This window comes from Mastomys coucha, unplaced genomic scaffold (assembly GCF_008632895.1).
Source record: "Mastomys coucha isolate ucsf_1 unplaced genomic scaffold, UCSF_Mcou_1 pScaffold22, whole genome shotgun sequence".
In the NCBI taxonomy this organism is placed as follows: Eukaryota; Metazoa; Chordata; class Mammalia; order Rodentia; family Muridae; genus Mastomys; species Mastomys coucha.
In genome coordinates this window covers 111088667-111110605 of record NW_022196905.1, presented here as the reverse complement: position 1 = coordinate 111110605, position 21939 = coordinate 111088667, and the positions used below count along the sequence as shown (strand labels likewise).

Below are 21939 nucleotides of genomic sequence, written 5' to 3'. Positions count from 1 at the left end.
TCTCTCTCTCTCTCTCTCTCTCTCTCTCTCTCTCTCTCTCTCTCCTTATACAATCCACAGCCTAGACTAGGTATGGTTCACATTCAGCGTGGCTCTTTCCACGTCAAGTAACCATCAAGACAACCCCCACACCACAGACATGCTCACAGGCTAACATGATATCCACAGTTCCTCACTGAGACTCTTCCCACGTGACTCTAGGCTACATCAGTTGACAGTTAAAGCTAACCAGCAGTGTGCCCAGGGCTGCCAAGAACATGGCTGTGCAGAAGTCTCTCCTTCATTCAGAGCTGGCAATGGAAACCAGGGGCCTTGGATGGCACTTGCGCTCCAGGAGCCTATTGCTTGCTTCATAGCATCTCCTTCTCATACCCTGGTGCACATAGATGTCAGCTATGACACCCTTGCCACCATCCTCTAGGACAATGAAGATGAATGGAGCCTGCTGTGCTCGGGAGCAGTTAGTCTGGAGGTCAGGAGAAGGTGTTTCAACTGATTCTCCTTTAGTTTCCGAGGCAGTATGTGTATATACATATGCACACACATGCATATGTGTATCTATGCATCCCTCTTGGTACACTTGCACACACATGCATGTGTGTATATCCACATACTCCCCACCCCCTTAGGATCTCTCTGAGTAACCAAATCATTTCTCTTAAAAGAGGCACAAAGACTGCTACCTTGCCCAGCCTGGCTTCTGACAGTGGTCCCAAAGCTACCTTGAATTTTGTTTTTAATCTGAGAAGTAAAGCAAGCCATTAGGAATGTTGGCCCTGGGGTGGAAAATCTGTGTTGGGGCAAGCCTGCCATGGGCTTGTCAGGAATGAGACAAGCTCATCCAGCAGAGTCAGCCTTTAAGGGTCTTGGTTTAAATGGCCTCACTTGACCCACACCATAGCCATAAAAGGGATTCATGCCTATCTGTTCACCAGCAAGCCAAATGGATCCATAGCAGGTGTGGATGATTGGGGTGGGGGTTGAGGACAATGCTGGCCTTTTAGGGGGTCAGCCACTTCTAAAAGCTGACACAGAAATCTCCAAACCACAGTGTCCCACTGAGTCCCATCCGTGGTACATAAGGATGTTGCAGATGTGACCAATTTAAGGTAAGGTGATGGGACAATTCTGCACCATCTAGGGGCTCCAGTGGAAAGAGAATGAAGAGCCAGAGGCAGCTCTGAGAGAGGACGAAGCCAGAGCAATGCATCATGGATCTAGACTGGCTCAGAAGATTCTGGAAGGCAACTGCCAGAGAAGCAGGAAGAGGATCCCTCCCGGGAGTCCCTGGGAGAACATAGCCCTGCCCAGACTGGGATTTTAACTCAAGAGAGTCCCATCTGCACATCTGACTTCCAAAATGATTTTTTAATTCTTTTAAACTCTCTGTTCCTGGCTGCTTGTCATAGTAGCTTTGTGACACTAATCCAGTGGGCAGTTAGTATGAATTGGTAACAACAAACAGACCATGAAGGTGCAGTCTCTGTCTGGGGCATGAATGGTGACTCTTAGAACCACTGGTAAAATTATCACCATTAGGGATATATAATATATATAGGTCAGGAGGTACCATGCTTGCCCTACTGAGGGCCAGTGTTGGGGGGAGGGTGAAGGTTAGCTTAATGAAGAAGCCAAGCATGGAAGAAATCTAGGGGAGAGAGTCCCAGCTGCTGGCCCGGCCAGCACAAAGGCCCTGAGGTAGGATGCCATGTGGGGTATTTGAGTAACCCAGTCAAGGCCACACTCCAAAGAGCTTGTCCCAGTGTTTGACTTTCCGAGCCACAGCTAGGTGGGAATCATCCCAGCCTCTGAATCCCTTGAGTACCCAAGGCAGTTGGTTTTTAAAAATTGGTTATTTTTAAAGCTCTCCAGTTGTCAGGGTGATTTACAAGGTTTCCTCGACTCAGCATCCTGACCCCAACTTTTCGACACTCAAAAGTCCCACTGAATGGTTTCCATGTTCTTTCTCCCTCCCCCAAGCCAATAAATCATATTCCAAGTGACAGGTTGCACACTCTACCAAATTCTGGCCTCAGGCAATCTCCAGCTTCCAAGTCCGTCATGAGTCTAACACTGCTGATATTAAACCTCAGGACTTTGGCGAGTTTATAATAATAATAATAAAATGCCAGGTTAGCTGCTTATAAAAATGGGAAGGGCCAGCGATTTGTCACCTGCTTAACCCAGCGCGTTCCTAGGAAATGAAGAATTATGGAGTTCTATTAAGGAAGAGCTTGCCTGGGGCTCACATGCAAGCTGGGCAAGAAAAATGTTGGAATGAGCTGAGGCTAGGCCCCAGGGGAGAAGGTCTTGGCTTTGCGTATAGGGGCCAGGTGTTGTGAGGTGTTGTCGCATGTGGAGCCAGAGAGTGACAGCAGGAATCATTCTCAATTGCTCTCTACCTTATGTTTTGAGGCAGGGTCAGTCACTCATTTGGCTGACCTGGCTAGCCAATGAGCTGCAGGGCCCCACCTGCCTCTGCCTTCCCAGCATGAACATGGATTTTTACCCAGCTGCGATAGATTTTTGGATCCTTATACTTGACTAGCAAGTAGTTTCTCCACTGGGCCATCTCCCCAGCCCTGGGGCTCGGCTTTTGATAACTCACATCTGTCTTCTCTCCTCCTGCCAAACATGGTTGCAGAGCTCAGAGAGGGCAGGCAGGAAGAGGGAGGCACACATTCTTTGTGGTCTTTCTGTTGTCTCTCTTCCTACTACCGCTGGATCTGAGCTATTTGTTAAATGGCCAGAAGTTGGCTGCCCTGGCACTTGAAGGACTGAGATATGTGGCTCTGGCCATGCTACATTCTCCTTGTCACCCTGATTATGACCCAGTGTTGTGGGGCACTTGATGACATTCATCCTCTCTGGTCTCACTTGCATAAGGAGAAAACACTGAAGATCAAAAGCCCCCTGGGAAGTAAGACCTCCAGCTCACTGCAGACCTGCAGGCCACAGTAGCATTTTGTCACACTGAGAGGCTCAGTGTAATCCAGAACACTGTTTAAAGGCATCTTGGGATGTGCTCTTCCCTGAGCCCTGATCCATATGTTCTCAGCATCTCTGAGGTTGGCCTGCAGTATCATCCAGGGTTCTGTCCATCATGGCCACTCCAGACCTACTTGCTGGGTCAGCTCCTTCATCCCTTGTGCATAACAGACTAGGGTTGAACACTCCAGCTATCTGCTATGGTTTCAAAGTGTCCCCTCAAACTCACTTGTTCTAAACCTAACCCCTCAACCCAAGTGTGAATGGACATGAAGATGGGGCTTTAGGAAAGGAATTAGGAATAAGTGAGGCCATAATGTGGGTCCCTGTGATGGCATTGGTAGGTTATAATGGAGGGAGAGACAGGAGATGATACACCTGTTGTTTGTTGTGGCTGCCCTCACCAGGCACAGGAACCACACTACTGGACTACCCATCCTCAAGAGTCCTGAGCTGAATGAACCTTTAATCTCTATAAACTTCCAGGCTCAAGCATTTCGTTACAACAATGAGAAATGGAAGACGGCAGGATTACAAAAAGAACCTTTGATCATAGCCTCCTTTTATCACCACACAGAGTGCTAGAACTCCTGACTCCCTAATAGATACAAAGAGAAACACTATAGGAAACAATGTTAAAAAAACAAAAAACAAAAAACAAAAAAACCCAAGGCCAAATCTTAGTTCGAAATCGTAACCCACTAAAGGCTCTAAACTGGAAGGCTCTGCTTTCTGTGAAACAAGTCAAGTTGTCAGAGACAGCTTGGAATGGCTCGGACCAGAGGGAGTCTTCCCCTCCAATGCACCTACAGTATGTGCAGAAGGTAGACAGAGGAGGATCCCTTGCTTGTAGTGGATAGTCTCATGGAGGAGACCAGCAATGGGGGAACAGATTACAGCAGATTACACTGAGAGAAACCAAGGAATAAGTATGATGGTGTCCACTGACAAGGTAGTCAGGGTTGGCTCCCAGAGAGGGTCACTCCAGGGCAGGGGCTCTAGGCCGACTTGGGACCACTTCTAACCAAGTCTTCCTTGTCAAGTCTCCTCAAGGAGATCAGTAGAAGACCCTGCTGTTTGGGGAGACAGTCATCTTTGGGAGTCACCTAGGGTGTGGGGGACAATGCAGAGGCTTCTAGGCAACTTTCTCTAGCTGAATTGTCTCATCTAATCCTGCTTCTTACATGTGTGGGAGCACGTGCACATGTGTGGATATGCATGTAGAGGCCTGGGGATAACTTCTGGTGGTGTTCCTCAGAATGGCCCACTTCATCTTTTAATTCTTTTGATTTTGCATTCTCTCTCTCGCTCCTTCTCTCCCTCTTCCACCCTTTCTCCCCCTCCTCCTCTCTCTTTCTCCTGCCCTCTCTCCCTCTCTTGCTCTTGCTTTCTCTTGAAGATTTGTTTTCCCTTGTTCTCTGAGGTGCTGTCCCACAGGACAGATGGGGAAACCAAGGTAGTAAGCCCACATACCATGGCCCACATAGTTCAGACCATGTACTTCAGAAAGGAGAGCCATGGAGAAACTTTTCTGAGTTTCCTGGGCAAATGACCAGAAATCTCTGGAAGCCACGGTGCTCCATGAACTAGGGGTGGGGGTGGGGGTAGGGGTGGAACACACATGCACCATGGTCAGTTTCCATGCAGCTCAGCCGAGAACTGAGAGTTTCTGGCGCCAACCTGCCCGGGGCGAGGATGCTACTTACAAATGGCACATTCTGTACTAGAATTCAGGACCTCCCTTCCCCAGCATGGGAGGCCATAGGCTCCCCGTTTGGGTCTCTACCTTGAATCTTCACATATTTCTAGGACTTTCTAAGAGCCCCTGGGAAAGGTGATTTCACAACAAGTGGACCCCTGATTTAAAGAGGGACACTTTGGGACACCCTGTTCTTCTGTGGAGCTCATGGGAGATGACCTTCCTATCCTAGATGCTGCCCCAGCCACAGTGTCAAAATAGCAACAATGGAAGCTCCTTGAAGGGAGGAGCCCAGCATGGCAGAGGAGGTCAGTGCAGCCCCACAGAGGGCAGTGAGGGCATGTGGCAGAAAAGAGAAGCAGATTGTTCTCGCCAGAACCGGAAGTGGGCATCACCTTCCAGTCCTGACTCTTATCATCTGTCTCCCAAGCCCTAAGGTCCTGTGGCTTCTCCCCGGGGTGTGTGTGGCTGGGGAGAGCAGGATATAATGCCAAAGTAAGCTTTACATGCTCTATTTTAACGCGGGATCTACATCATTAGCTGAGCACAGGGGTGCTTCCTGTGCCCCGCCCCATCAGGTAAGAAATGACAGAGGAACAAACAGATGTTGAACTTGTGGACTTCCAGGGCTGGATATTGAATCCCTGTGGGCACTTGTTGCTGGCCCAAGTCACGCTTCTTTTTCATCTGAACAGTAAACTGAACTGCTGTTTTAAAAAATGTATACATCTCTCACCTAATTTATATGCATTGAAAACTCACAAAGAGGATGGATCGCAGGGTATTGGCAGAGTTATCTCTGCGTGCTAGACCTGGGGCTTTACACATTTTCCGTCTGCTTATCTCTCCTTTCTAATTTCTCTCCTATAAACTCACGTTACTTTTGTAAATTGAGAAAAGGGGGGGGAAAGAGGAGGGATGGAGGAGGGGGAGGAGGGAGGAGAGAGGAGGGAGGAAGAATTCTGAGTCAGATGGAAGTGAAACCAGACATGTGTTTGCTCTGCAGAAAGTTTGGAATAACCGAGCGGAGTCAAAGCAGAAAGTGCAGCCTGAGCTGAGCTCCTGCTCCTCGCAGCTTAGGCTTCTTCGCTGTTCCTATCTGCTGACCTGGTTTTGCAAATCCCATGCATATGGCAAACAGTGTATCTCAGAAAGTCGGGCAATGCATCTTCCCTGGAAAAGTTCAGCCCCTCGTGAAACTGACAGGCACAGCTGTGGGGGGGGGGGGGGGGAGAGTGTATGTGTGTATTGTGTGTGTGCTGTGTATATATGCATGCATGTGTGTCTTTGTGTGTATACATATGTGTGTCTGTGTGTGGTGTGTATATGTTTATGTATATGTGTGCATGTGGTATAGTTGTGGTATGTATGTATGCATGTGTGGTGTATGTGGGTTGTGTGTGCATATATATATATACATATATATATATATATGTATGTTTGTGTGTCTCTGTCTGTGTGTGGTATATGCATGTGTATATGTATGTGTGTGCGGAGTGTATGTATGTGTGTGGTGTGTATATGTGTGCCTATATTTATATGTGTATATATGTGTGTGGTGTGTGTATGTATTTATGTGTGTATATGTGTGTGTTTGTGTGTGTTATTTCAGACTGAGCTCAGTGTCCTATGCCACTAGTTTAGTACTCTAACTCTGAGCCACATCCCCAGCCCCTGTTACTATTCATTCTTAATTTTAAAAATTAAAATTATGCCAGGCAGTGGTGGCGCACACCTTTAATCCTAGCACTTGGGAGGCAGAAGCAGGCGGATTTCTGAGTTCGAGGCTGGCCTGGTCTATGGAGTGAGTTCCAGGACAGCCAGGACTACACAGAGAAACCCTGTCTCAAAAAACCAAACAAAACCAAAACAAAACAAAATTAAAATTATTACGCATGTGGAGGTCAGAGGGGCAAGTGACTTACTGGGATCCTTCTGCATCAAGACAGTGGGGAACAAAGACTGGACCTAGTTTTTCCAGAGCACCCTAGCCCTCTGTTCACACTGCTCCAGGCCAGTGGGAAGCAGGGGACTTAGGAGAGAATAGACACTGAGGCATGTTAGGCATTGTTCATTATGGCCTGAGGGTCTTATCTCACATGTGTGGCCAGTGGTGTTTACATCTTTAATACTTGAACATGACCCAAGAAGTGGAGATTTTATGATGTGGGAGAGAGAGAGAGTCAAGTATCTTTGTCCTAAACAAAGTCTACCTCACAACCACACTTGGTTGTCAGTGTCTGCAGCTGCTTCTGTGCCGTGATGGCGGTTGTGTCGATGCAGCAAATACTACGACAAAACTCTGTGCTGCTGGACATTGACTGGAAAGACCTGTGACACCCCCTGCCCCACACGCCCTAAGAAATGGGGCTCTCAGGATGAGGAATGTGAGCCCTGTTCCAGTTTCTGGGGCTGTGATAAAATGCTCTAAGCAAAAGCATTTAGTAGATCAAAGGGCTTATGGATTTTACACTTCCAGATCACAGGGTGCCACTGAAGATAGTTGGGGCAGGAACTGGCTTGTTGGCTTCCTATCCAGCTCTCCCCCCAGTCTGGAACTCTCTCACTAGGGAAGTACAGCAGGGACCATGGAGGATGCTTCTTGCTGACTTGTTTATAGGATCACGATAGCTTCCTTATACAGCCTATGCTCACTTGCCTAGGGAATGGTGCTGCCCATAGTGTGCTAGGCCCTCCCACATCCATTAGTAATTGAAACAATCCCCCAAAGATATACCCACAGGCCAATGGGATCTAGGCAATTCCTCAACCCAGGCTTCTCCTCACAGATGACTCTGGACTGTTTGGAGTTGACAAAGGACAACGATGGGACACTCTTCTCTGTAGCAAGGGAGAATCAAGGCCTAATGAGTTTTCTATCCCTTCGCTCACTCTTTTATTCACTCATGCAGGCGTTGGACTCACACCCCCTATAACCCCTACTCTGCCCTGCCAGGCACCATGCTGGCCTTGGGGACATCAAGTCTGGTAGCAGACCAGGTAGTACATAAGGCAGTGCCACCAAGTGTTATGGTGCAGAGACAATACTTTGCTTGGGATGGGACTAAGCTCTGGGGGAGAAGGGACCAGAGAGGGACCAGTGCAGAAAATCCAGATAAAGAACAAGCCTTCTATTGGGTGGACACTGGCTGTGTGCCCATGGCCACCTAGCCAGAGAGGAATGCACCCAAGTCAAGTCCACATTTCTGGCTTCTCCTCCTCTTCCATCACCTGCCCAGAACCCAACACCACACTTATATGGAGCCTTCCCAGGGAGTTCCTAGGCACTAAGTAAGCTGGATAAGTGTCCATCTATATGAGGCAAATCCCACATTGCCTTAAAAGCCTTTCCTTCCAGACAATTGGCTTAGATGGGGCCACAAAGTGACCCATGATAATACCATAGGACTGTCATAACTAGATGAAAAGGCACAGGTGTGTATGTGTCTGTTATAGTTTCTTTGGGTGCATATGTATGTGTCCTTTCCTGTGCACATATGTAAATGCACAGATAGAGATGTGAGTGATACATGTGAGTGAACATATACATGTCTGGGAACTGAACACGGTACGCAAATGCATGCATATTTATTGCTGTGTTTTTTTCCCCACAAAATGTAAAGCCTTGGACCCAAGGTAGTAGTATTATGATGTCTTGGGGACCTGTTAGAGGTGGGGGCTAGTGGTTAGTAGGGGCATGCTATAATTAATATTATCAACTTGTCAGGGTCTAGAATCAACCAGGAGACAGGCATGCCTATGTGGGAGTTCCTAGATTGGGCTAATTAAGATAGGAAGACCCACTGTAATATGATCAATACCATTCCACAGACTGAGATTCTGAACTCAATAAAAAGGAGATGATGAGCCAAGTAGCAGCATCTGTACCTGTCTGCTTCCTGAGTATAGAGGAAACTAGGAGCTTAGGGGAAAATGCAAAACCTTCCTTCTTTAGTCTGCTTCTGTCTCCGGGTGTTTTGTCATAGCAGTGGGCCAAGATTCGATCTCTGCTTTGTGCTCCTACCATACTACCATGATGCACTTGGCCTCATGAGAGGCCCAGACTAAGAGCTGCTCCAACAGGGATGTTAAGCTTGTATAGGTATGTTCTTGCATGCCCAAATGCAAAGAAACATCCATGTATGCAGAGGTCCCTTCATGTCCTTACATGTGTAGGTGTGTGCCTATGACTGGAGGCAGGGACAGTTACACAGGATACCCTCATGACAAGCCCAGAACTGGCTTCTTACCCTTGGAGAAATGCTCTGTCTCCATATTATCCCCCACCCCAAAAACCAGTCCTTTGCAAACTGGAAGCTGAAGTTGCTACTGGCTTCAGGGAGATTGGCGAAGTGGATGGTGGTCAGTGGGTGGAGTGCTGAAGGGTCTGGGCAGTGGGATGGGAGTTACAGTGGCTGTTATTGGACAGAATACTTTTTTCCTTATGGGTTCAAAATGTTTTAAATTTACATTTTAGTACAGTTTTATAAATGCATGAAATGTCACTGAGCTATACCATAAGCTGTGTGCACTGGATGAGCACACTGTGGTATGCAAACAATATATAGGTTGTTTAATAAGCCCAAGCAAAAGGAAGTCAGAGAAATCAAGGAATTGTTTTTCACTGGCTGCATTCACTGAGATTCCCTTGTGCTGGGAAGGGGGGGCACTATGACACACCCCAGCACCGTCAGTGCAGGGAGGGTCTCCCCCACACTTTGCAACCTCTGTTTTATATCCTTTGCAGCAAGGAACACCCGTGTTCTGTCTCTCAGAGCTTTGGGAGCAGATAACAGAGGACCTTGAGGTAATGAGGGCCAGGGTGGCACATCCAGGCTGGACCCTGAAGGAAAAAGACATTCACAACCCCAATAGAAATGGAGAAAAGAATGGGAGCCAGAGGAGTCTCCCTGGAGGAACATTCGCTTTCAGGAGAACCAGAAAAGAGGGTGACAAGGAGACAGGCATTCTCAGGGGGAGGCAGACACAACCAGGGACAAGGAGCTTGGCATTTGGAGTCAGCCACAGCCGGGTCCCAGACCCAATGTTGTTAACTTTTAACCATGAATGTTCAGATGTGACTGGCTCCAGCCAATCAAAAGTGAGCCCTGTCACTTCCAGTTGGGGAACTTTAAAAGTGTATTGCTTAATGTCCAGTCTGTCCTTCACTGTGTGCCAACCTGACTAGGGAGGCTCTGTGCTGACATGCAAAGTCACAGGATTACATACACAAGATGCACAAGCAGCCACATGGAAAGGGGGCACCCCAGAGGATCACCCAACCTACTGCTGACTTTAACGAGTGATTTAACATGTTAAATGATAATTTCATGGCTATTTGTCTCTGCAGCTTACACGTATCCTATCCTGACTAAAAGCTAGGAAAAGTCCAGAGAGGATGGCTTCGCACAAAAAGGCACTTGCTGTCAATCCTGATGACCCAACTTGAATCGGCAGGGACCCCACTTGCTACACTGTAGAAGGAGAGAACTGACCTCCACACAAACACCACGGCAGATGAGTGACTGCAGATACAAAAATCAATCAATAAATATATTATAACCCTAATGGACATGCAAAGAGATCATATCATAGAAACCTCTCAATAAATACTGGCTGCGATAGTGGATTAGTCAATCTCAAAATATTAAGTGAATTGAGGTCATGAGAAGCCAAAAGAGGATGAACAAGAGCCAGCTCAACAAAGATGCTGTGATCTGGTCAAGCTTGCCATGAAGGACTGCTAAAGAAACTAAATTCCTTTGGCGTGGGATTGTATTTTTCTTGGTGTTTAAGAAACATGGTATCCCCCCTCCCCCAAATGCCCAAGGTCATCTCCATCCTCATAAAACCAGGCTGTGGGGCGGCTTTGAAGGAACTACAGGCGAATGGGAATCTCTGCTTGCAAGATTCAATTTCATGTTTTTTCATTAATAGCTTTCTCTAGCTTGTCCCAGATAGCAAGCCAGTCACCATGGGAATGTGACCTCCCCTCTTCATCATTTCAAAACAGAAGATAAGTGTCCAGAGAGATTAGAGACAACGGGTGCTATGCCCCCAAGAGACTGTCACATCCCCGCGAGCTAGATGAAAAAAAAAAAAAAAACCACTCCTTGTAATCCCTATTCCGAATATTTCCATTTGCCACCGAGCTTCACCTTGTTAATCTGTTTCTATCGAAAGTCCTGTCAGTCCCCCTGAAAGCCAATTTAGAAGATGCAGGAACAAAATGTAAGCTTTTGCCAATTTCCCAGAGATTTGAAATCACAAGGTAAGTTCATGCGCCTCCCACGGCCTCTTTTAAGCTCTCAACTCTGGGGCAATGAGAGAATTCTTATCTGATGTTTGCCTAGGTACCTTCCCCCGACCCCCACCCCCACCCCAGACTCTGGCAAATCCCATATATATTCCAGAGTCTATCTAGGAAATGTTGAGGGTACACAGGGATCCCAAGCAAAGCACAGCTCCTTTTGCTATCCAAGTTACATGTGAATTTGGCTGCTGTGTGATGGTTAGTAGTGGAAGGTACTCTGGCCTGGGCCAGAGGATGTAGAAGAAGAGCCAGAGCCAATGAGGATGCTCATTCTACATCACTCAGGAACAGACCCCGCCCCTAAGGTCCCATATTGTCCCACCCACTGTTATGGAGGTTACCATATCACATGAATTACAGTCAGATGGGTGAGTGTGGTTAGCTCCATGGAGGAAATCAAACTACAAAGCCTGACCCTCAAGTGATGGGTGTCCCCCTGTCCCCCAGTCCACAGCTCAGGTGTCCTGCCTCCATGTTTTTGGGCTCTTAATGAGATCAATGCCAGCTGCTGAAGTGGAGTTCTGCTTCTAAGAAGGAATTCTGGGGAAGTAACTTTTTGGAGCCTGGTGTGTAAAATACAGTCAGTGTTCACAGTCACACGTCAGAATAGCTGTGAGCATTCTATGACATAGCATTGTACAGTGTAGCGAGACGTGACCCCTCTTTCTTCTTCTTTGTTGTTGTTGTTGTGTGTGTGCATGCATGTGTGTACACATGGGAGCATGGATATCCCCCACTATGCCAGGAGCTCCACACACTTCTAGCTAGATGGCTGGTTAACAAGCTATGGCGATTCTCCTGCCTCTGAGATCATAGGCATGGGTTGCTATGCTTAGCTTTTTAGATAAGTTCTGGGGATCCAAACTTAGGCCCGCATGCTTGAGTAGCAAACACCATATTGACTGAGCCATCTCCCTGGTCCCCAACACTCTCCATCCTTACGAAGTCACCCAAGGCTTCGGTGTTGTGGTACACCTTCCCAGTTGTCATTGTTTAGTCCTAAGTGAACCACGCTGTCCCTCTGCTCCCTAGATCTCACCCCACAGGTGCCAAACTCTGCAGATGTTCTCTTACGCAAAACGGCACAGCACCAGTATACAATATATGCACATGGTCCTGTCATTTGAAATCCTATGGTTTACATAACAACAACTCTAGTACATTGAGCTACTGGCCGTCTGTAATGTGAACATTCTATAAGTAGCTCATATAGTATTTAGGTAGAAGGAAAAAAAAAAACACCAAAAGCCTCTATGTGTTTAGTTCAGACACAAATATGGCAGATGTAACTTCACAGAGTAAGGCAGAAAAACAACATTTGATGAAGGACTTGGGGGAGTCAGATGGGGCCTGGCATATGTGTCATGACCACTCCACTCATATGGATCCAATGTACCATTGAGTGTGCAGTCAATTTGAATGTTTGTCTTTGGAACCTTCTAGAACTCACACCTGACTCTGGAGATAGAATTTTTGCTCAACGCTAGCTCTCCTGCCTCTCCTTCCTCATTTGTTGTGGCGGGGGACTGAGATGCCCCCTCCCCTTCACTCTCCACACTTGGCCCTCAGTTGGTGGCACTCTTAGGTTTTGCTGGAGTGCAAATGTCAAGGAAGGTGGCCTGTGGGAGTTTACAGACCAGCATTGCTGTATCCATTCTGCTTCTTGCTCATGGGTCATGGATACCATCAGCTTCTCTCTCTGGCCTCTACCCCTGATACTTGCTGCCAAGCTTCCCTCCAGTGATTGACTCTTAACCTGAAACCATAAACCCAAATAACAGGAGCTCAGATGAACTGCGTCAGTCACTGTGTTTTACCACAGCAAGAGAAGAGGAACTAATAAAACTGTCCATTTCTTTCAAAGGGCCTCCTGCCATGGCCATTCTACCAGAATTAGTTAATTTATTTGGATGTGACCAAAACCCCCAAAGAAACAGAATAATGGTGGAGGGCTTTATTATAGATCATAGTTGTGGGGAAGCGGTTCATCATGGTGGGGGAGGCAATGGTGGTGGGTGGTGGGAGTGCCTCCCAGGGATGGTAGCAAGCACAGGAGCCAGCTGCGCTTCCCTGTCAACCCCCAAACAGGAAGCTGGAAGCAGGGCCAGGCTCTGAACCTTGAGGCCCGCCTCTGCTGGCCAACGCATGGCTAAGCAGCTCCATGTCATCTAAGTTCCTGCCCTCCAGTCAGGGACCAAGTGTTCCAATCGTTGAGCCTATTAAAGGGACATTTCACACTCAAACCCTAATGTTATGTCACCTCATTTTCAGTTCATGCTTTGTGCACCTTCACCCCACACTTCTTATTCAGCTTACCACTTTCTGGATGTTTCTTCCATCCACCTTCGCCCAGGCTAAGAGACTTCTAGGGATAGGCTTGTCTTAGAAGGTGCTGCGGCCCCCAAAGCAGCTCCCTTCCCTGAGTGAACAGATGAACAGGCAAATAAACAGGAAAGGAACACAGGGTGTGGTTAACAATGCCATTTCTGAACATTCTGATTGGGGACACACATTCTGATCACCTGCCACGGGGAAGGGACCTGCAAAGCCAATATATCTGCTGCCAATATCAGGCCTTGGAAAACATCTTCTCTATCAAAACTAGGAGGCACATGTCAGGGCTCTTGGACACAATTTCATGAATTATTTCATGCAGGCAGCCTGGAAGAATTTGACTGGCATTTTATATTGGTTTTCTAGGTTATATGTTAACATTCTTGTCAGCTGACTGAAAAATGACATTTTTTTTTTTCCTGAGCCAATATCATCTCTCTTCCCACTTAGCAAACACTGATCTGTTTCCTTCCCTGGGTTGTGGCTTCAGGCTGGAGCTCCAGTCCTGCTGCATGTGCATGGTGAGGATCTGTTTGCTTCCGAGATTAAGACATCTCCTCATTTTGGCTGTAGAAACTTGGTTCATATGCCTATGAGCTTGGTTGTACCCTGGTCACAAGCACCCCTGGGAGGATGGGGGAGTGGTATATTAGGGAGTCTTCCAAAGAGGAAAATAGACATCAGTTTGTAGCCTGCAAGGGAGGCCCAGGGGAGAGAACTCTTGATCCACAGAATGATGTGGGCTCAGTCCCTTGTGTGGTGGGAGGTCCAGGCATTCCGTCTAACCCTTCTGAGCCTCAATTCCCCTGCCTGCAATGATAGGGCTTGGAGGAATACTATGCTTGGAGGATCAGAGTGGTGAACAGGTGACCCCTGAGTCCACCATTGGATACTGCTCTACCTGTGGGAGCCTTTGTTTCATCTGTAAGCAGGGTTCAATTAAATCGGACAACACATCAGGACCGTTACCTGCTTGGCTCAGGGAAGGAAGACGCAGCTGTTAAGAACAAAGTGGCAATGCTCCCCACGCCCTCCTTCCTACAGTTTTGCTTTTGGATGGTTTCAGCTACTTGAGCTTGAACCACGGTATAAAGTGAGGAGTGGAAAATTCCAGAAATAAACAATTCACATATTTTCAGCTGCAGGCCATTATGGGAACATGATGAAATCTCACATTACATCACTCTCCTATGACCCCATTCTGCTCAGGATATGAATCACTCCTGTGATCAATGGGTCCATGCTATAGATGCTACGTGCCCACTGTTCACCCACGAGCTACCTAGTGACCAGATCAAAACTCACGGTTTCTTGGGAGTGGTGACCCTGTGTGACCCTTATCTTATTTTACCAAGGTCCTAAAGTGTGGGGGTGGTGAACATAGAGATGTTAGAGAAGGCACATCATACTTCCTTTAAGTGAAAGGGAGAGATTATTGGTAAAATTTATAGTAAGAATGAATCTTCTATGGGTGATACTCTGAAGAACAAAAAGGAATTTGTGTCCTTTTTAAAGTGTACTTACTATTATTGGGAGTGTGTGCGGTGGTTTGTGTGTGGAAAGGTCAGAGGACAACTTTGCAATTGTCCTCTGCTTCTACCATGTGGGTCCTGGAAATTGAACTTAGATCCTTGGGCTTGCATGTCAAGCACCTTTACCTGCCGAGCCATTCCTCCAGCACCTATGTTATTTTTGATGTCATATTTCAAACTGAAAAAGCTAGTGGCAACACACATATTCAGTTCTACATTAAAGCAGACAGAGCATTGAGTGGTGGGGCCCGGTACCACCTAAGGGCTGGTGTATCCCTGGGATCTTGGGTGGATCCCTTGGCAGTACGACGGACAAGAATAACAACAATAGCACAACACACTTGCGTTCCCCTTTGCCATTTCCTTCACTTGAAACTATTCTGAGGAGGCTGGGCTAGCTGGCCTGCGAGCTTCCAGGGAACCAGCTAACTCTGTTTCCCATCTCACCGATGCTGGGATTACAGGCACACACACTCCACAGTGCCTGAATGTTTACATGGGCTCTAAAATCAAACCCAGGGCTGGAGAGATGGCTCAGCCGTTAAGAGCACTGACTGCTCTTCCAGAGGTCCTGAGTTCAATTCTCAGCAACCACATGGTGGCTCACAACCATCTGTAATGGGATCTGATGCTCTCTTCTGGTGTGTTTGAAGACAGGGACAGTGTGTGTGTGTGTGTGTGTGTGTGTGTGTGTGTGTGTAGTAAAATCTTAAAAACAAAAGTCCTAAAATAAAAAAAATCAAATAATCAAATTCAGATCTTCATACATGGAAGGATAATACTTTATCAATTGAGCCATCTCCTCCAACCCTAAGGACATTTTTAGAAGCTGGACTCCAATGGTCTCTGGCTAGGCATCCACCTTTCCTTCTCTTCCTCAAGTCTATTCTCCAGATTGTACCAGGAATAGTCTTCATGACCCACAAAAGGGGTCACATGACCCTCATCCTTCTAGGGTTTTCTGTAGCAGGGTGATGTCATCTTTACTCCAGGGACCTGACCCCTGCCTATTGCTCTGACCTCTCTGAGGTAGACCAAGAACTATACAGCTTTATGGATGGTGACCAGAGGGACACGAAACTACTTCCGGGGCAATACCTCAAAACCAGAGAACTATGGATACCAGACTTCTGGTCTGGGTGAAATGAGAACACCAAGTTAGGGAACTACAGATTCCTCTGAGAGAGGGAGCAAGGCCATGGTGACTTCTGGTGGACAGACAGGCAGGGAGGGTTCAGTTTACATGTCACATCAGAGGTAGAGAGATGGGGTGTTTTAGAGAAGTAGCCAAACTCTAGAATGTTTAGGAAATGTGTAGACAATACCTGACAGCCAATACTCTTCATTTGCATATTAATCAATTAATTAATGTATCAATTAATCCATCCAACCATCCATCCATTCATTTGTATATCCATCCATCAGTCCACATATCCATCTGTTTGTTCATCCATCTGTCCATCCATCCTTTTAGCAAACATGTATTAAGCTATTCTCAAGAGATTAATGAAGAAGGAATATCCCAATGATGTTAACAACAGTAGCCACTAATCTTTAGCTGTGCCTGATGTCCCCCCCCCCCGTGCACTTAATTAATCATTAACGGCAGCTCAGTGCTGCGGGTACTGCATATTCCTTATTTGATAGATTAGCAGCCTCAGGGCTTGTCACTTGGTAACTTGTCCAAGGTCACACAGCTAAGCAGAGAAGGCTGGGGTTGGCTGAAGGCAAGTCTTCAGGGAAAACCCCCAAGAACCACAGCTCCCACTGATCTTGCCTTACACACATGGTTTAAGGTCGGCTACAGACATCCTCCTTTTCCATCCTCCATGGATGGAGTCTTCTTCTCTCTACTTGACTGGGAGGAAACTGAGGCTCTGAGAAAGGTTGTGACTTGTTGATCAGGCCCAGACAAATCCCAGGTTCCTTGAGAAGAGGGGAATAGAAGTATGATAATCCATGTGTGTGCCTGATAGGGCAGTGGGGGGCCACCCAGGTCTCTCCTTCCCCCTTCCCCAGTTCCCTTGCAGGAATGAAAGTTCTAGCCTTTTCTTCTTGAGTGTTTCACAAAGTCACCTGAGCTCCTTCAAGCAAGAACGAAAACCTTGCTACCTCTTCAGGAACGCCGAATATGACCCCAAGTGATTTCCACACAGCTGAGCATGAGTTCTAGAAATGCCAGCCAGCATTTCTGTTCCTGCTCCCAGTCTCTGTGAGAATGGTTTTCCACAAGCCACTTGTGCTGCATAGGAAAGCATTGGCCCTTGGCTTGTGGATCTGAGTTTACACTGTCTTATGTCATAGTAAAATCCTAATGTAGAGGGTGAGCATCACAGAGCCCAAAGGGCTTGCCTAAGGATAACTTGACATCAGAGAGAGTCCCAATGAGAGATTAGCCTATGGAGGATTGTATTGGTTGCTAACTGATTCTGGAAGACCCATCCCACCATGAGCGGCACCATTCCCTAGTCAGGGGCCCTAGAACTGTATAAAGGTAGAGAAAGTGGGCTGAGAGCAAGCAGGGATGTCTTTATTCTCTCTGCTCTTGACTGTGGACATGATGTGACAGCTACTTGCATTCCTGCCTTGATTTCCTTGAAATGATGGACTGTGGCCTGGAATTGAAACCAAACCAACAGTTCCCTCCCCTATAATGGTTTTTGTTGGGGTGTTTGAAACTAGGACAAATGGCCAACATCAGGAGGAAACCAGGCTTCCAAGTCCAAGAGATCTTCAAAGGAGCTAGAGCTCTTGACCACAGGCCAAAATTCCACAGCCATCCATCTCCTGTTAGAGAAGAACTTCAAGGGGCCTGACTTTTACACTTTACCACTAAAGAAGCTCTTGACAGGTTTTTACTGTGACCTAAGACAGTCAACCTAGACTGGAACTGACAAGCCAGTCAAGTTTAGACAAAAAAAGGGGTAGTGATAAGCTGAGGTGTATTCCTTAAAGGGGCCATTTGGAGTCCAAACACAGATGTCAGGGGCCTAGGGCTGGCTACCCATCTGTTCTTGGCCTTCCTAGCTGCCCTCAGACAGCCAACTTTGCTGATACTGTCACCTCCCACAGCTGGGTCTCTTGAGTGAGCTCAAGCTCCTCCCTGCTGCGATCTTGTTTGAACTACTTATTTGCTTAGCAAACATACTCTATAAATAATGAGCAAGTAAACCACAAGGTGCCGTGGAAGAATTATTATGAGTTGGGAGTTAATGGGGCACAAAGTCAGCAATAAAAAGCCTTGCTTCCAGTCTACACCTCTCCTTCCCCCCCATCCCCCCCCCCCGCCCCACCAGCTCTCCTCCACCCTTAGAAGCAGCACTGAGCAACCTCGGACCCTACACACTTAGCTCCTTCATCCCCCACCACTGCTGCCAAAGACTGCCCTCTGCTCGTCTACTTGACTCCAGGTATTAAGCTAAGATGAGGCCTCTCCTCTCCTTGGTGCCCCCATAGGGACTCCCCACTCTGCTCATCAGTGAAAATATCTACTAAGTTTAAACCAAAGGGAAGAAAATATGGGACCCAACAGCCTGTCGTTTAATGTCAGTAGGCCTTGGTTTGGTTTCCGATCTGGAATGTGACCCAGGCTGTGCATCCATAGCTGTGGTGGGATGAATTCCCATGGATTGACATTTCTACTGTTGTCTTTAAACCAGTGAGAGCAGCTAGATGCCAATCATAACCTCAAGCTCTTCTTGGCCAGCTATGGTGCTTGGCCTTGAGTTAAAGCATTGGATGCTATCTGCTTGCATCGTGGCCCAGAAAAAAAAATCCCAGGTTTTCCTTCATGACATCATGCTATATCTGATAGGACAAAGAACCTCAGTGGCTACTACTTGATGGCTAGAGTATATTAGTGGGAAGGTGGATGGGTACATGGATGGATGGATGGATAGATTAATGGTTATTGAGTGAAGAGAGGTCGGCAGATATTAGATTGACAGGTAGAGAGGTGTATGGATATATGTATATATGAATGGTGTTTGATTTAAGTAAGGTAAATGGACAGGCGGGTAGGTAGATAGTAGATGAGTGGATGGGTACATGGATGGACAGGTGTATAGATGGATGGACAGATTAATGATGTCTGTATTTATGTAGATGGACAGGTGGTTGGGTAGATAGTAGATGAGTGGATAGGTACATGGATGGACAGGTATATAGTTAGATGGATAGATTAATGATGTCTGCATTTATGTAGATGGACAGGTGGATAGGTAGATAGTAGATGAGTGGATGGGTATGTGGTTGGACAGGTGTATAGGTAGATGGATAGATTAATGATGTCTGCATTTATGTAGATGGACAGGTGGGTAGGTAGATAGTAGATGAGTGGATAGGTACATGGATGGACAGGTATATAGGTAGATGGATAGATTAATGATGTCTGTGTTTATATAGATGGAGAGGTAGGCAATAGATACTGAATAAATAGGTGGATAGATGGTTAGGCAGACACAGAAACAAGAGGAGAGATACTGTATGGGTGCTTAGGTATAGGTGTGTAGATATATTAGAGTGGCTAGGAGCCAGAGAAGTTGTAGAACTAGATTGTTGTATGGATGGAGAATGGATAGAAGATAGATAAATACACACACAGGTGGACAGATAAACAGAAAGCATGGATGAACAGATGGTTATAGAGCCTGAGGGATGGGAGGATAGGATGAATGAATAGATGGGGTGGGTAAGTGAGGATGGATATACTGGAGGATGGGTAGGAGGACAGGTAGATGGGTGAGTAATTGTTTACTTATAATGGCTCAGCTTGGGTCAAGCAATGCAGACCAAGAACAATGGAACAATGGAACAATGTAGACTTGGGTAGTTCAGCTAGGGACAAAGTGGACACTCCCACAATCATTTCATAAAACAAGGAAACCAGGAGCTAGAATAGATAGAGAAGGGGAGACCTTGATCCCAGGGCCCCTCCTTTTCCCATGCCCTTCTACGTGGCTTCATCCACTAACGGGAAGCCCACCTTCCATGTATACTGCCCCATGTTCGCTCTCTTCCACAGAAGGGTATCAAGGAGGCACCAGTCCCACGGCTGAGGGCAGGAGAGGAATGTAAAAGAGAGCAGAGTTCCTGTGTGCATGTGGCTTGGCCATGGGGGCCACAGAGTCCAGGAACTGTGTTTATTGACAAGACAGAATGGCAGCTCTCTGAGCTGCAGCTTGCCGCCCATAGCTCTGAAGGCTGTCAAAGGTAGCCTGGCTTGCCTGGAGGGGAATAAGAGCCTGGTGATCAAGAGTAGATGACAACCCTCAATAGTCTACAAACATCTCCAAACAAGTCCACAGAGAGTCCTTGATCTGCGGCTGTGAGTCTCCGGGGGCTGCACTAATAACTGCCTCGGAGGGATGGGCACGGCTGGGGGTGGTGCGCAGATGCTCAGGGGCCCACCCCTGCTTTTGAAGCGGTCTGATCTCGCCCCTCTGTGGCATTTCTCTGAGGCTTTTGAACACCTAGAAGAAACGGAATCCTCGTTTGAAGAGAACTCAGAGACAAACCTTTTGATTAAAAGTGGGAGCAACTTCTCAGCCCTGAGCCTGTCTGCTGTTGTCAAAGAGGGGAGCTGACGGGAGGGCTGGGGAAGGCCCCCTGCTTCTCCTCACTTGTCCTCAGAGCAAAGGCAGACACTTCCATGGGGACCACAGAAGGGTTTGAACTCAAGAAGGGGTGGCCACTGTTTCCTAAGTACCAAGTCACTTAAAAATGGATGCATTAGGAAGAGGAAGCAAAAAGAGGACTTGAGGTAAATACAATAATCCCTCACACACATGTATACGAATGCCATAATGAAACCCAACATTGTGTATAATCAATATATGCTGATGCAAATATATTGAAAAAAATCTAAGCTCCATATTTCCACAGTCCTTATCACTCTCAAGAGTTCCCAGCTTTGTCTGTTTTCAAATTCCTCTTGTTGGATGGGGAAAACACATACATTCATGCTACAGATGAAAACACTGAGTCTCAGAGAGGCCAGGTGACTTACCCAAGGTCACATAGGGTGTTGCCAGTGATAGAAGACTCATCCGAGATACCCAGATGCAGCCCCAACACTCGCTCTGGCAGTGTGGGGCGAGGGCTACTGTGTTTCTGCCGCTCTGTGGGCTTCCAAGGCCCATTAGTGGCAGTGGCGCTGCAATGGGGCGTGTGTGGTTATTTACGAGCACTGGGATGCAGATCATGGTCCATTTTATCCTCACTTCCATCTGTGAGGATGGGACTGTTATCTCCCATTATACAGACAGGGAAACTGAGGCCCGAGAAACCTGAGTAACTGCCAGAACGAAGGGCAAACTGACAAACAGCTATCCACAAACATTTCTCTACAGGGGGTTGACTGGGGGATCACCACCTATTTCCTGGTGACCGACTCACTGGAGGACACATGGATGCTCAGGTTAGAGAGATAAGAGCTCATTCCCATAAAGTGGACTCTATACCCAAGGATGCTAGAAGGGGCAACTGACATGAGCCGCAAACCTTGTCTGGGAGAGCCTGGAAAGGAGCCTCTCACAAAGGACATGCAAACAATTCTTTTTGAGAAGACTCTGGATGTGGGAGATCCTTGGAGCTCAGGATCTAGACTCAGAGGGACAAGGTCACACCCTGCCTCCTCCGTTCCTCCTGTATGCCTTTCCATGAGCTCTGGAGCTGGCAAAATGACTCTAAGACCCCAAGGACACAATACCTGCATGGTCCTCTGCAGAATATCCGGGTGTTTAGTGGCCACTCAACAGTCTCCTTAATGAATACTCAAACATCCATTCTCCAGCGGAGCCCCGCTCCCTGTCTCAAGGAACTGAGCCAGGCTATCAACCCCCTTCCTTGTTTTGAAAGGATGTGGCAGTGGGACATCAAAGATTCGTCCTAAAGACACTGTTGCTCCGTCCCCAGAGAGAACACCTCCAGGAGTGGACTTGTCATATTTCCAGTGCCTCCTCAGGGCACTGTGGCAAACTGAGGCTATCGCCTGCCAGGAACTGTTCCCAGGATGCCCTCCCAGATGTGCTCTCCCAGGATGCCCTCCCAGATGTGCCCTCCCAGGATGCCCT

At 47.3% G+C, this 21939-nt stretch overlaps 1 protein-coding gene and 1 long non-coding RNA gene across 4 annotated transcripts in view; both read right to left on the bottom strand.

Annotated features, from left to right (window-relative positions):
• The window catches only part of Ksr2 (kinase suppressor of ras 2), a 369325-nt gene that overhangs the window by 32887 nt on the left and 314499 nt on the right, over window positions 1–21939 (bottom strand). The window lies entirely within an intron of this gene.
• LOC116068287 lies at window positions 12981–17220 on the bottom strand. Of its 2 annotated transcripts, XR_004109528.1 has the most exons (4): window positions 16943–17220; window positions 16653–16792; window positions 13317–13419; window positions 12981–13216 (listed from the first exon to the last, which is right to left on the bottom strand). It is a non-coding gene; the product is annotated as an uncharacterized LOC116068287 (long non-coding RNA). The 2 variants fall into 2 exon arrangements; XR_004109527.1 differs by lacking the exons at window positions 12981–13216; window positions 13317–13419 and having other exon boundaries at window positions 16393–16792.